The following is an 8,457-nucleotide window of genomic DNA, read 5'->3' as shown; positions in this document are numbered from 1 at the left end:
TTTTTGTTATTTGTTATTTATTCACATAATTATATTCATGAGATATAAGCTGATATTTTAATCTACATCAATGTAGAAAATTAAGTCAAGCTAATTTACATATCCAACACCTCACTAACTTTTTTTGTGGTAAGAGGGTTAAAAGTCCATTCTTTCAGCACTTTTGAAACTGTGTCCTTAGATCAACAGCTCCCTTTTCCCAGCATGCCTCCTCCCCTAGCCTCTGGTAACCACCTTTCCACTCTGATTCTACAAGACTGACTTTTGCAGATTCCACATATAAGTGACATTATACAGTATTTGTGTTGCTGTCCCTGACTTATTTCACTTAGGACAATGTCCTCCAGGTCAATCCATGTTGTTTCCAATGACAGAATTTCTTTCTTTTTTAAGGCCCTATAATATTTCATTGTGAATTTATACCAAATTTCTTTTATTCACTCATCTGTCCATGGTCACTTAGGTTATTTCCATTTCTTGGCTATCATGAATAATGCTGAAATAAACATGGATGTTCAGATATACCTTCAATATTTCAATTTCAATTCCTTTGAATCTATACCCATAGTGGGATTGCTAGATAATATTGTAATTTTATTTTTAGCTTTTTGATGAATATCCATATTATTTTTCAAAGTAGACAAGGCAATTTACATTTGCACTAATAGTGTGAATATATGTTCCCTTTTCTCCACGTCCTCACCTACGCATTATCATTTGTCCTTTTAATAGCCATTCTGACAAGTCTGAGGTGATGCCTGTTTGTGGTTTCAAGTCGCATTTCCCTGCTAATTAGAGATGCTGGCATTTATTTCATATAACAAGAGGAAAAATAGACACATGGGATTGTTTTGACTAAAAATCTTCTGCACAGCAAAGGAAACAACAGAGTGTAGGAAAGCTTCACAGATTGGGAGAAAATATTTGCAAAGCAATATCTGATAAAGGGCTAATATCCAAACATGTAAGGAACTCAACTAAATACTCAGAAACAAATACCCAGATTAAAAAAATAGACAAAGAATCTAAACAGACATTTCTATAAAGAAGACATATTGATCATCAGCTCACAATTTAAACAGCAAGAGCCCACCATTTTCTGAGATTTGGAACCAACTGGTTCTAAAGAATATTGTGCAGAAAGATTTTTATATCACATTTTTACTAGTACAAATAAATATTTTGGAAATTGTACCTCACTATAATATGTACTGTATTCTTTGAAGGTTTATTTCTTCAGCTTTTCCTGAAAGCTGCACCCATGGCATTTGCTCTTCATGTTTTTCAACGTACCTGTCCTTTGTTTGCTTTTCTTTTTTACTTTTTTAAGACAGAATCTTGCTCAATCACCCAGGTTGGAGAGGTGTGGTGCCATCTGCAACCTCTGCCTCCCAGGTTAAAATGATTCTCGTGCCTCAGCCTCCCAAGTAGCTGGGACTACAGGCGCGTGCCACAAGGCACATACCACCATACCAGGCTAATTTTTGTATTTTTATGGGGCTTTGCCAACAGGCTGGTCTCGAATTCCTGGTTTCAAGTGATCTGCTCACCTCAGCCTCCCAAAGGGCTGGGATTAGAGGTGTGAGCCACCTTGCTGAAACCTTTGTTTACTCTTGAACTTTGTTTGTGCTTTAAAGTACTTCCATATCAAGATTAAATTAGGAATTTGTAATGATTTTATATTTCTTTCTTGTTTTCTGATTGCTAGAGAGAAAAATGAAAATATCTAAATTACACACTATTTTAAAACCTGGTCTTTTTTATAGTTTCATGACTAAATTTAATTATAGTCAGAGATACCTTCTCTGTTGCTTTAAAGTAATTGAAATTTACTCTATACCTGAATAATAGTCAAACATGCATTCTTCAATTATCAAATTGAACTTTTAAATTATGTATTTAAGATGATATATTTAAATTGATTTTTGCTTGCCTGCTCTAGTAAATCTGGAATGTGGTCTGATAAGTCATAATCATTATGGAGTTTTCAATACCCATTTGGGCTATATATTTTAGTTTGATTTATTTATTTTGAAAATTTTCATGTAATTTCATGTGAATACAGAAACTCACATAAATTTGTTGATTAATGTTAAATTTGTGATTGTTTATAGCATTTTAAACTTTTCATCATGATTCATTTACTGTTATTATTTCTCTTTCCTTACTTCATTTTGACTTAACTATATGCATATTTTTTCCTATACTGGTTTGGAAAATATACACTGTATTTTTAACATTTTAGTGCTCATCCCTAAAAGTTAAAAACAAATGTTTAATAAAAGATAAAATTAATCACACATTTATAGATTGCTCATTAACAGTACAAATGTACATTCTTTTAAATCTGATTATCATCTGGATTTGCTAGGGTTTCAAGATTAAGGGATCACATACTGGGTGGCTTAAACAATGCAAATTTATTTTTCCGTACTGTTAAGGGATAGAAGATTAAGATCAGGATGTCACCCGCTTCATTCCTTCTGAGGATTGTAAAAGAAAAACCTCTTCCAGGCCTCTCTCCTGGGCTTACAGATAGTCATCTCTCCCCGCATCTTCACACCATCTTCCATTTGTGTCTCTGCCCTAATTTTCTCTGCTTCTGAGAATACCAGGCATATTATACTGTGGCACACTCTAATTACCTCCTTTTTACTTGATTGCTCTATATTAATATGATTGTAGAAGGTACCAATTATCTCTTCCATAACTGATTTGCCTGTCTTTTTATTACTTTTATCTTAATTTTTTTTTTTTTTTTGAGATGGATTCTTCCTCTGTTGCCCAGGCTGGAGTGCAATGGCATGATTTTAACTAACTGCAATCTCCATCTTCCAGGTTCAAGCAATTCTTCTGCATCAGCCTCCTGAGTAGCTGGGATTATAGCCACAATGCCTGGCTAATTTTTGCAATTTTTAATAGAGATGGAGTTTTGCCATGTTGGCCAGGCTGGTATCAAATTCCTTAGGTGATCTGCCTGCCTCAGCCTCTTAAAGTACTGGGATTACAGGCATGAGCCACTGCATCAGGACTATGCCTGTTATTTTTACTTAAGTTTTTAATATTACATATTTTGGATAAAGTAAATAAGACATCATTCTTATTTATCCAATCAATGTAGTCACAGATTTAACTATGTGTTTACATATTTCTTTAAAACTTTGAAAAGAATGCTATCAATAGTAGTCTTTGATTATCTCTCATTGAAGATACGGTTAATGACAAACTTTCATTTAAGAAAGTTTTATTATATTTTGAATTCTTTGTATTAATAATTATGTGTTGAACAGTATCTTGTGCAAACTGAATTATGTTTATCCTACTTTTACCTGTGTTATTTATTTCTAAGAATTTTTCATTTCATTTTTCTAAAAATATCAGTTATCTCTTTAAACAGTATTTCTTCTCTATTCTTTCATTTTATTTTAAAAATCTAAATATATATATATATATATATTAGTTCACCTCAATTTAGCTTCCATATATCTTTATTACTTCTCTTTAATATCTTTTAATCCTGTACATTTGTTTGAATATTTTCTAAAAATCTACCTTCCACTTTACTCATTTTCTTTTAACTATCATATTTATCTATCATCTCATATTTAATTTTTCAAAACATGTTAAATAATGTTTATTGAAACATTATTTATGTACAAAATATGCTAGCTATTTAGATTATATAAGTTGTTGACTCTTGCCCCTAAGTCAGCCCCACAACAAACATGACATAGAATATTTATATTATCAGCCAGGCATGGTGGCTTATGCTTGTAATCCCAGTACTTTCGGAGGCCAAGGCAGGTGAATCACATAGGATCAGGAGTTTGAGACCAGCCTGACCAACATGGCGAAACCTCGTTTATACTAAAAAAAAGAAAAATACAAAATTAGTTGGCCATGGTAGCTCATGCCTGCAATCCCAGCTACTTGGGAGGCTGAGGTAGAATAGCCTGAACCTGGAAGGTGGACGTTGCAGTGAGCCAAGGTTGTGCCATTGCACTGCAGCCTGGGCAAACAAGAACAAAACTTCATCTCAAAAAAGAGAATATTCATATTATTGAACATTTTCCTCAGGGTTCTTTTCATTCAATTTGCCGTCAACTTTTCAATTCAGAAAACCATTGATCTGCCCTTTTGCATTTTCTAGAATTTCATGTACATGGACTCAAACTACATTCATTCTGTGTTTGCTTCTTTTATTAATACGTTGTTTTTGAGACTTAACCTGTGCCACAGCATGAATAGTTTTTGTCTTGCTATTGCTGACATTCCAAAATTTATTTAGTCACCTGGTAGTAAACAATAACATATAAAAATGTATCAAGACATACCCATGAGAATGACCAGTATTAAAAAGGCTAATATTGTCAAATGTTGATGCAGCTGTGTAGTACTGAGACTCATATATTAGTAGTGAGAATGCAAAATTGCACAGTTTGAAGAACAGTTAGCCAATTTTTAATAAAATTAAGTGTAAAACTAACACAGAACCAAGGATATGTTACTTTTAGGTATTTAACCAAGCAATATAAAAACATTCGTGTGTGTGTGTGTGTGTGTGTGTGTGTGTGTAATATTTGAGACTATATTTTACAAATATACATATATATGTATGAGAATATGTAGAGGAGTGTTTCTTATAATAGTTTAAAATGCATCAATTAGGTTTTAAATGTAATTATTTTCAAGTAATAAGAGTAACATTTTATTTAATTTTAAAGTTTTCTTACTTTTATAACAACTTGTTTCTTATACAGATTTTCTAAGTCTTTTAATTGCCAGTCAATTTTTAAGTTATTTTAACTTTCTGATAATTCTAATTTTGAAGTCCTTAGATGTCTACTTGCCACATTTTATGTTCTTGTTCACTGTCTCAAATTGGCTTCTCTAATATTTATTCTCCAATTTACTTCTACTGTTTCTTTTTTTCTACTATCTTTGATAACTCATGGAGAAATCTAAAAGGGACTTCTAGAAGCCCTGAAACCCTTTAAGGAATACAAAAAAGGTGTCACACGTCACCTTTTTGGGGACTTTTCTGTCTTCCTCACGAAGCCCCAAGATTCAGGGGCAGGTTCTCCTAAAGCCTAAAGCTCTGCTCTTTTTTTGCATTTAGTTCTCTGATTTCTTGGCATTGGGGGGTTACCAGGGATTACTTCATGCTGTGAGAGAGCACCTGACCTTTTGGGGTGTAATGGATGGTGAGTCTCTGGAGAGAGGACTGCAATTTTTGACATGACTGACAGCAGGTGCAGTGTATGATTATTACCACCTGATACTACTCGTTTTTGTGTGTGTGCATTTAGATAACAAAGCACAGTTTGGATACTTGCAGGCTATGAGAAACTCACCACTGAAAGATGAGACTTCCATGGTTGTTGGGCTAATAACAAAGTAGACGGATTGGAATCTGATTGCTTCCTAGCCTAGGGAGAATGTCCATACAGAGAAGTGCACTGTGGAATCATTGCACAGCCCAGCCCCATAATATTTCTCTTGAGGTTTTGTCTCAGCTCTGGGGGATCCTGGAGTTAGTATAAAAATTTGATCCTTGATTTATGTGGATCCAGGTGCTCTGCTTTCCAGCTGCATCTGCTCTTCATATATATAAATAGTAGGCCCTGGAAACAAGTGTTTTGCTGGCATTGTTTATTGATGGGCTTTGCTCTGAACTCAATGGTCAAGTTGAAAATGCAGACTAAATTGAAAACTACTTATGTAGCTAAAAAATGGTCTCTTTATAAAATCCTTTGTTTAATCTCTATTATTTCTGGATTACCTTGACAACAATTTTTAATATTTATCTAACACACTCAAACAACTTATCCCTGAAATAGCTTAATTATTATCTCTGTGCTTTAAGATGTAAATTTGTTTCCCTCTTTTATCTGAAGCTTAGTAAAGTTTTGACTATGGGGGACAGATAGACTTCACTTTTTTTCATTTACAGAGACACAGTTTAATCCAACTACCCTTTTAAACTTGTGGATTTTACCTGTCTCATGGGAAAAGTTTTAAAAATCAGAGTTATATACTATTTATGTTTGTGTTTATTTCTATGTGTGTATGTGTACGTCTTTGTATTTTGTGTTTGTCATACCAAATTGACTTATAAATAAATGAGCACTAATAAATTAAATAACTAACTCAAATTGCTTTTCAAGTTCACATGACTTTAGCAATATTTGATAAGTAAAGCTAGTTTTAAAATTGTTGGTAAAATAAATTAAAAATGTCTTCAGAATTTTAGATATTTTTGCTTAGGTATTCTGGTCAAATTTATACTATCTCTACTCCATGTTTTTCTGTCATAAAACTGTTCCTTCTCTGATATTTTTAATACTTCCTTGATTTGTCTATGAGAGTATGTCTGATTTTGAGCCTGTAGATTCTGATTTCTAGACATGTGGCCGTGACAAGGCCTCCAGACATACTGTGTTTACAGTACCTTGGCTGAGAGTTACAGGGCAGACCCAAGCTCAACATTTACCAAGCCTCCTTGGCCCAGCTCTGCCTCCTGTCCATGCTGAGGTGTTCATTTTTCAGGCATTGTCTTCAAGCTCCTTCTTCTACCTTTGGCTCTGCATCCAGTGCGTAACAATTAAAACTGATTACGTTCTAGGTTTTCACTGAAAAATATGATTAAAATAGAGTTAACATTATAATCATATGTATAATTAAAACTAATAGTAAACAAATAATTTTGTATACAGAGTATATTAAAATGTTAGAATTTTTTATTAAGAAAAGTTATTAAAAAGATATAAAGTTTGGGCTTTCATGAAAGGAAAATTAATTTTGTCTAGATTAGAGGTTATTTAAAAACTGTTTCAAAGAAAGAAAAAATAATGTAGATATAACTAAATAGGTATAGAAAGTTAAAGGACAAAGAATACTTCAAAATTTTGTATGGTTAACCCAACTAAAATTTAATAAATTTATCATCCGGATTTTAAAATTAAACATTAACATACACTAATGCAGAGTTAAAAGTTGATTTTCTCTTTTGAACAAGACTTTTGTGTAATATTAACACAGTAGTAAAGATTTTTTTGCTTACTTTTGAGTAAACTGCAAATAAAAATTGAGAGAAAGAAAAAGGAGAAAAAACAGATTTTTAAAACACATTTTACAAATAAATTACTTTCATCATTATTTATGTTTAATAGAGATGGGGAAATGAAGAGAAAAAAATATTTCAGAAAAAAATATAGTATGAGCATTATTAAATTCAGGTCCTATCCATTTGCTTTTGAGATGTTTTATTATCTGGACTGAATCCTAAAATTTAATTCCCTAAATTACATGACTATGACTCTCTAGACTCACATCTCCAAATTTTTTCCCACTCTTTTGATTTAAAATTAATAGAAATTAAAAATGTGCTTTTCTTCAAATTCTACAAGCTGAAGCTAGAAAATTTGATACTTTGAAAGAAATCATGATAGCAACTTATATATAAAAAGCCTGTTGATGTATGAACTACTTAGAAAGTTCACTAGAATACCTGATTTGAACTAGAATCCAGAAACATTTGTCAGATTGCCACTTCCTACTCACTATAAGATGCCTCAAAGGCTCCTCCAAAAAATCAATTTATAAACTACTCCAAACATCAGCCTCTGTTTTTCTTCTATTTCTATAAAAATGCTTTTTATTAAAAATCTGTGTTTCTCTGTTATCTGTAGAGGCCTACTTTTGAGAATTTTATCTGCAATTTTATTTCCTGATTAGATACAATTGTTTAATTGAACCGACTTGTTCCCAGAAATGGAAGACTCGTTTAATCACATCGGGCCACAATCGGTCTTGACACCAACAGCAGGAACTTGTTTGATTTGATTGTAGAAAAGGAGGTTTGTGACACTTTCACAGCATTCTTCTGAGAACATCGAGTACATGACCCCTCTCTTGCCCAGTCATGAAGTGGTTCTGTTTTAAGCATGAGCACCACAGTTAGCCTTTTTGTCTGTCAGCTGAGGGCATACATTCACAAATGAAATTTCTAGTCAAGTTTTAGAAAAGAAAAATATTGGGGCTCAGAGAGTAACACCACAAAGACTAGCTCTTTGATATGCTGGAGAGGCTTTAAAGGCTGCCTAACACTCAGGGTCCCTCTAACATTCTCTTATGGCCAGAGAGGCAATCACACAGAGGGAGAATCACACTGGAATTTGCTTATCTGACCAAGGAAGCTTCTTTTCAAAAACATCAAAATCACTTTTAATCACCGATCACCTCCCTCAACTCTCATTGTCTATGACAAAAAAAAAAAAAAAAAAAAAAAGAGTGACCAGGCAGGCGTGGTCGCTCATGTCTGTAATCCTATTACCCCAAAGGGATCCAGATCCAGATTTCAAGAGAGGGTTCTTGGATATGGCATAAGAAAGAAGTTGGGCCCAGTCCACAGAATAAAGTGAAGGCAAGTTTGTAAAGTAAAAATTCAAAAGAATG

This window comes from Callithrix jacchus, chromosome 7 (assembly GCF_049354715.1).
Source record: "Callithrix jacchus isolate 240 chromosome 7, calJac240_pri, whole genome shotgun sequence".
In the NCBI taxonomy this organism is placed as follows: domain Eukaryota; kingdom Metazoa; phylum Chordata; class Mammalia; order Primates; family Cebidae; genus Callithrix; species Callithrix jacchus.
The sequence above is the reverse complement of the archived record's forward strand: the minus strand, read 5'-3'. Positions refer to the sequence as shown.